At 40.5% G+C, this 7,951-nt stretch overlaps 1 long non-coding RNA gene across 1 annotated transcript; it reads right to left on the reverse strand.

Moving 5' to 3' along the window:
* Positions 1-3,402: 3,402 nt before the first annotated feature.
* On the reverse strand, positions 3,403-7,537 carry LOC311034889. Its single transcript, XR_014599642.1, has 6 exons — positions 7,480-7,537; positions 5,019-5,062; positions 4,737-4,867; positions 3,797-3,883; positions 3,641-3,702; positions 3,403-3,539 (listed from the first exon to the last, which is right to left on the reverse strand). It is a non-coding gene; the product is annotated as an uncharacterized lncRNA (long non-coding RNA).
* Between the last annotated feature and the right edge of the window lie 414 nt (positions 7,538-7,951).

Consider the following 7,951-nt stretch of genomic DNA (forward strand, 5'->3'; position numbering starts at 1 on the left):
TCTCGATGCGTTGTAGATTGGCTATTTCTGCTACTTGTGTGTGTCTCATTGGGATTCTATGTCTTTTTATTGTTTTATCATTGTATTGTATTTATTTATTTGTGTGTTTTTGCAGCAGATGACAAGAAGCAGCAACAGGCCTCTTCTGATGGAGCGGCTGTTAAAAAGAAGAGCCGAACCTCCACCCCTGAACTGCAGGGGGCGCACAGTGACGGTAAGAGAGAGAGAAAATAATATTATTATTACTCTCCGCAGGAGAGTTTTGTTTTCACTTTCTAAATATGACACACCGATTGGTCAAGCCTCACGTGACACGTGACAATACGGTGAAATATTGTATAAATACATGGCGTCACTTTGGCACTGTCTTTGCCACTGCCAAAGTGAGGTAAGACAGGAACCATCACGAAATGGCTGCATGGCTGATACATAATTGGCAAATAGGACAGATAGGACACTTATATAGACAGGAGGGATATGACACTTACACAGACGGATAGGACACTTATAGTACACAGACAGGACGGATAGGACACTTATACAGACAGGACGGATAGGACACTTACACAGACAGGAGGGATATGACACTTACACAGACAGGAGGGATATGACACTTACACAGACAGGACGGATAGGACACTTACAGTATACAGACAGGACGGATAGGACACTTACACAGACAGGAGGGATAGGACACTTACATAGACAGGACGGATAGGGCACTTATACAGACAAGACGAATATGGCGGACACGGACCTGTGCAAGTGTTTGATCGGACACTTATATAGACAGGATGGATAGGACAGTTGTTGGAGGAGGCGAGGAGGCTCTCCACTTCCGCATTGAGCGAGTGTGCATCAAGTGTATCCTCGACCACTCTCCCCGTCCCCGTCCTGTCCTACAGACAGGACGGACTTATACAGACAGGACGGATACAGGACGAAATAAGAAGTAGAATATTCCTAGAAGTAGAACACTCCCAACATTCCCAACACAAGTCTGCCGGCGGAGAGTTGTGCTCCGAGGAGCACTTTTTCTAGTTATTATTGAGATTGGCAGGACTTTCTTTAACCCATTAATACCTGAGGCCCATTAGACTTTTTTTTTTCTAAATTCTAACCGTTTTATGAAAAACTTATGTTGCTATATCAGTGGTGTTCAAACCTGTTTCATGTCAAGGACCCCCAAAATGATATGTATTTCGCTGCCGACTTTGTTCCAGGGACCCCCAGAAGCAAAGACTTTAGTTAAAAATGTTCGCTTAAAGAATATACAGTATACATATTCAAAGATTTGCAAAAATAGCAGATCTACAAGCTCATAGCGCGGCACGAAGCGATGCGCTATGAGCTTGTAGATCTGCTACTTATGAATAGCCAAAGTATATAATAATGGTTAAAGTGGTTAAAATGATTGAAAATAGCTCAAATCTAAAATGACACAGATGCGTTGAAGTGTTAAATATCATACTGTAATCATTGTTATAGTGTTTGTTCAGTAACCGGGGTCTCCCCACCTCTCCAGCTCTTTAGTAAACAGAAAACAAATGTTCAGGTTGGGATTCCAATTTCATTCAATCAGGAGAAAGAATTAATATGGGGTATACGGATATAAGAATATGTTAAATTGGAAATGATGAAAGAAAAAAGCAGGCAAAATTGATACTAGAATAATACAAATAAACTTTGAACAACATTTTATAATAGCTACACTGCAAAAAATGGCCAAATTAAAACAAGCAAAATATGTTTAAATTGAGACATATTTCTTTATATCAAGCAAAAAAAACTGCCAATGGTGTAAGCATTTTTTTCTATACTAGAATTCTTAAAATTAGAAACAAAGTCTAGCCACTGAAAGAGCATACTGGTGCTTAAAACTAGACAAAAATGCCTACATCTAAAGCAAGTTCTGCTTAATACAAGCAATGAATACTTTGTTATTTAAGAAAGATATGCTTAAATGTGGTATTTTTGTTCTTTTTATTAACTCATTGGCTGCCAGCTTTTTGAATTTTTACCTACAGCTGGCTGCCAGACTTTTTCAATGAGAAAAAAAAAGCACTTAGGAGCCGAGATACAGAATTTTTAAGTTTTCAGTTATAAGGAAGTGTCTGGGAGCAAAACTCTTCGGAAAATCATATCTCCTTGGTCTTTGGGTTTAAAAAAAAAAAATATATATATATATATATATATATATTTTGAAAAACATTTTTTTTTGAAAGAACGCAGATCCTTAAATCTGAGAATAATAATAAGCCCCAAAACTCTTACAATAAGAAGCAATTCCTTCAAATAATAGAATGAAAAGTCTTAAATTAAGACACCAGAAGCATTCTTATTTTCAGCATTTATTTTCTTTTATAAAGCAGCTCAGGCCCACATGCTATAAAATAGTGGTTCTCAAAGTGGGGTCCACGCAGGGACCCCCAGGAGTCCATGAAAGGATTTGAGGAGGTCCTGCTGAACATTTGTTGACATAGCCTCAATGTCAGTTTTACTACTTTAACCCATGATATAATTTTAACAACCCAAATTGTGTATGGGGAGGCCCAGCGGCACAGATTATTTTCAGATGGGGGTCCAAAGCCAAATATTAATTTGGGGATCCTGGACTGGAATAAGTTTGAGAACCACTGCAAAGTTGGGCAGGGGGAGGACTTCACACTTTACACAGCAGACACTCAAGTCTGGACACTCAACTGGAAACATTCAATTCTAAAAACATTTGAAACAAAATACAAATATTTGACAAAATGTCATGTATATAAGTGCACTTTGAATGATCCGTGTATGTCCATTTTCAATTAAGACCCCAAAAAAGAATCCATTTTAAACAAAAGACCTCAAACTGGAATTCAGCGTGACAATACAACGTATATATAAAGTGCTTTGAAGGAGAGGCATAACGGATCCTTACTTCACAGGGTCCATCAGTTGAAGAATAATTGTTACCAAGACGTCTTGGCGGTAATAAAGCAGTACCAAGCTCTGTTGGTGACTAACCTGAGTAATCAACTAACCGTATTACAGCAACATCAAGGAACTGAACTGGTGGCGTTTGGTCTTTTTCTATGAGTCATGTTCCACTTGGGGTATGTGAGGTGAACGGTGTAATCACTCGCCATGAGATACATCATGCTGGCATAGGTGTCCTCTTTTGGGGGGAGCACGGTGGCGCAGTTGGTAGTGCTGTCGCCTCACAGCTAGAAGGTCCTGGGTTCGATTCCCGCAGTTGATGCTGTGGGCGTGTCCTCTCCTCCGAGTCATCAGTGCCCACCACCCCCTAGGTGGGGTTGGCGAAGGGGCCTTTCTGTGTGGAGTTTGCATGTTCTCCCCGTGTCTCCTAGGGTAGGTACCCTCACAAAAACATGTAGTAATCCTGGTCACAATACTGCCTCCCCCTGGATAAAAAAGGTGTCCTCTTTTGGGAAGGTCAATACAGGCATGGCTCCAATGGCATGTGCAGATGGTTTCACAGACGGCAGGGCTGAGTGGAGTGGTCTTGCCTGAAGAAAGGTGTTGGGGTCTTCTGCAGACTGACACAAACACAAACAAAAAAATATCACAAAAAATGTATGCGTTGCATTCTGAATCTTATAGTCAAATATGAAAATTGCCATATATGCACATTTCTTACCTCAAGGATGTGAGCAGAGCATGTATGTCCTAACTTCATGTGGTGGAGACATGTCAGGCGGGCTGCAAAGTTAAAAACATTAATTTACAGCAGCCAGTTATTTAAACAAGCGTATACTTTCATGAGATACTCCGTCAGAAACAGTAATTACTGTACCTTTGTCCAGCTGCTTAAGGTCCCACAGCGGATCACTTTGGGTACAAAGTAGGAGTTCCGTCAATCGAGGATTCGTCAGAGTTCATCCTATGACACAGACAGATAAAGAGAGAGAGCAGGTCAGTTCACATTCCTCCAACGAGGATCTACCGGTGTTCATCCATAACTAGAGAGAGATCACAGAGAGACAACATTTTTGTGCCATCAGGATACAAAAAAAATCACAAACACATAACATAAATACAAAATACATACAAACTGGAAAAGGCCACCAGTCATGATTCAAGAGGCATCACATTACATATGTATGCACAGAACTGAGATGGGGCCTGTTTGTTCAGGAGTCCTATAGGGACAAATGATCTTGAAGCCCTAGCCTGCAACATTGGCACTGTGTACCGTCGTCCTGATGGTAAAAGGTGGTATTGACTGTATAACGGGTGCGTTCTATCCCAAGCAATAGCTCTCCCCTTCCTAAGCACCCGGGTCTCATACATTGCTGCTATACTCTCATGTCGTACCCCAGCTATCTTGCTGGATACATTGATGATTTTATGGAGTTTGTTCTTATTAACCAATGATAGTGAGCCATACCAGGAAACAAAACAGAAAGTCAGTGCACTCTCCACGAAGGATCGATGGAAGAGCACCATTACACTTTTTTGCACATTATACTGTCTCAGTCTGTGCATAAAATGCAGCCTCTGCTGACCTTTCTTATAGATGGCATCAGTGTAGGAATTCCATGTCAGCTTGGAATCAATCGTTGTACCCAAATACTTGTATTCGTCAACAGTCGCCACCCCATCCCCATCAATAACTATTTGCTGGTGTGCATCATGAGCACTAGTCCTACAATAAAATATACTTAGTGTTCTTAATATTCAACTGACTGAAGGAAGCACATGCAGGCCTACTTCAAAGGAATACATTTGCTTACATGTTCCAGTTCTCTGAAGCAGGGGTCAATGAGTCAATGAAGGCCCATCTGGGTTGTTATTCAAGGTCCAAGACCTGGGAAACATCCTTCTTGTTGGGTCTGGTCTTAGGCTCTCAGTTGACTCTGCCAGACTGCCAGAAAACATAACAAAAATAAACAATTACAATTTAAAAGTGTAACCTGGCATTACGTTTCTAATAGCAGAAACTGAAGTGTGTCAGATGTTTGTCATTTGTCTGCCAGGTATCAGTGGTGTGTTAACATGAGTAGTAGCTTACTCACTTAGCTCCACTGGCTGCATATCTGTCCTGCAACATTGTAGTGCTCTATGAGGTAAGGGATAAAATGATAATATACATTAGAAACAATGTTTGGTAATGTCTAGACGCCAATTAGAAATAACTAAGTAATAGTAAAAAAAAAAGGAATTAAACAAATAACCACTGGCAACCACTGGCATAAATGAGGCTAGACAAGACAGTAGCAAAGGGCCTTGCAGTCAAGACAAACAGCCAAATATACAAACAACATAAGCCACAATCTAATAATAATAATACAAATTACTACTACTACTAATAATAATAGTCGGTTTTCAACCTGGTGTCCCTATTTTGGACAACATTCTCAATAATGGCCAGCCTACACCCTCACAACGTGACACTGTCTAACCCTACCGCATTAAAAAAAATGTGCTCTGTGCAGGGTTCTTCAAAATTGCAATGAGGGCAATGGAATATCACACGGATTTCATCAGCTCCACTCATCTGTCTCTCTTCATGGTGATGTCTTGATAAATGTACTTTCAGGGCATTAAATGACTTAAATGTGCACAGACAATCTGTGTGAAGGCAGGGAATTGGCGTGGTTCTGGCATAGCTTCCATGTTTCAAGCGATAGTGCTTAAATAATTGAGCCCTCTTTTCTGAAGAAAAAAAGCAGTACTTACACTTCCAGTGCATTTCTATGCTGTCTCAAAAGATCCACACCTAAAAAAGAAAGAAGACACGTTGATAGTTAGTGAAAACATAAATAACTCATAGTCAAGATGAATATGTAAAAGCTAAATATGTTTTAACTTGGTAACCTAGGCCATTGGTTCTCAAAGTGGGGTCCTCGAGGGAGATCCAGGGGGTACCGAGCTAAATGATGGATAGTTAGGAACCAAATTGACCCTTATGGCTTATGGTTAAATTAACATAGATTTTACAATATAAATTGGGGTCCCGGAGATAGAAATGCCATTAAATAGGGGTCCGTAGCCTAATGCATGTCAAACTGGGGGTCCTTGAAATTAAAAGAATCACTGCTAGAGACGTAAAAATCTTCTCTTATGGGACTCCCTAGCTGGCATATCTTTTCAAATGGGGGTCCGCGGGCTTGTGAAAATAGCAGATCTACAAGCTCACAATCGCGAGGCGTTGTGATGTGAGCTTGTAGATCTTCTATTTTCACAATGTGCGCCTATTTCTTAGGTAATATTTGACAATGTGGCCAATGTTTGACCATGTTTTGTAGTATTGTTTGTTGTGTGTCCATTTATATTTTAGAGCAGTGGTTTTCAACCTTTTTCGCATCAAGGACCCCCAAATTGACAAATATTAGCCCTGGGACCCCCATTTGAAAATATATGCCAGGGACTCAACCATTTAGATTTTTTAGGGGGTCCCAATCTACACTGTATCACCATCATCAGTGTTCATTTAACTCTGAGGGTCCATTTGGTTCCATTTGTACACTCAGAGTTACAGACATATAAGGGTCAATTTGGTTGCTAACTATTCATTTGCCTGGGGACCCCCTGGAACCCCCTCAAGGACCACTGGTGGTCCCCGGACCACTGGTTGAAAGCCCCTGTTTTAGAGGCATTAAAAAGGTCTTATAAGTCCTTAAGTTGTCTCTTTATAAATGTGCAGATACCCTGTATAGTGTATGCACTTACACTGTATGTTGGTTTGTTTACTGTTGAGTGAGAAAAACATTAAGATAATCTTCTTGGGACCCCCCTGGGGGTCCCGACCCCCAGTTTGGTAACCACTGCCCTAGGCCAGTTTAGCTTTTCTAACCCACAGGGGTGCAACATTTAATTGAATACATTTATTATAAATAATATTCTTATAAAAGCGATTTTCTGAACATCTACAAGATCACAAAGCATGTTGTCAGCTTGTAGATGAACATTTTTTAAACAACACAGTTGTATGACAAACATAAAATATGGCTAAAGTAAAGTAGTAAATAGATGCTTTAAACCAGAGGTCTTCAACGTTTTCCAAAGACCCCTAGCTGAGAGAGAGATGGAGCAGGGACCCCCTCTATATTGTATAAAATTGTATTTCAGATTAAACTTTTTTTTCAACTTGGTCTGCTCTTTTTACCCCCTCTAGACCAAACCTTTTTGCCAAAAATAGCCGATCTACAAGCTCACTGTGAGCTTGTAGATCTGCTATTTTTCTAGATCTGCTATTTTTGGTTACCCTCAGAAAAGGGATGCTAGGGTTCAAGTGCTCAATTCATCTTTCAGGCTGCTTCTCCGTTTTAATAGTGCTTTAAAACATGGCCCTGAAACTCACTTTGTTGGCGGAGTTCAGAGGACCGTCTCTGGGGTAAACAAAGAAGGACGAGAGTCCCTCGCTAACTTCGCTAAATAAATCGATGACATAAACTTAAGCAACAAAAGTATGAGGAATATGACAAAAGACAACGTTTGCTAAATATATAGTATATACAGTGAACGTTAACTTACCTTAGCATAACAACTCTGAATGAATGAACGGAGCAGACTAGAGCTGCAGAAAAACAACAACACCGTTCTTCTCTTCCTGTTTCTTACGCGCGCTTCTTCAGTGATCAACTGCGCATGTGTAGTGCGCAGGGTTGCCAGATCTGCTTATTTTAATTTCCCTGCAAGATTTTATTTGAAAATAGCCGATCTACAAGCTCACAACGCGTCGCATCGCGACGCGTTGTGAGCTTGTAGATCTGCTATTTTCAAATAGCTGATATATATGTTAAAGTGCTCATGTTGCCCATAGTCGCTTCTTTTGGGCTGGTTTTGGGCTGGTTTTCCTAGACCTGGTTGCTTGTTTCTCTCACAAAATCTGGCAACACTGGTAGTGCGGTTCTAGGTTTGGGCGGATACGGAAACGGTGCATGGTATACGCCCCGTATACCATTGAAAGCCCTTTGAATTGTATACAGGATACAGTCATAGAGTT

Source organism: Gymnoscopelus microlampas (assembly GCF_963454915.1).
Source record: "Gymnoscopelus microlampas genome assembly, chromosome: 19".
NCBI lineage: Eukaryota > Metazoa > Chordata > Actinopteri > Myctophiformes > Myctophidae > Gymnoscopelus > Gymnoscopelus microlampas.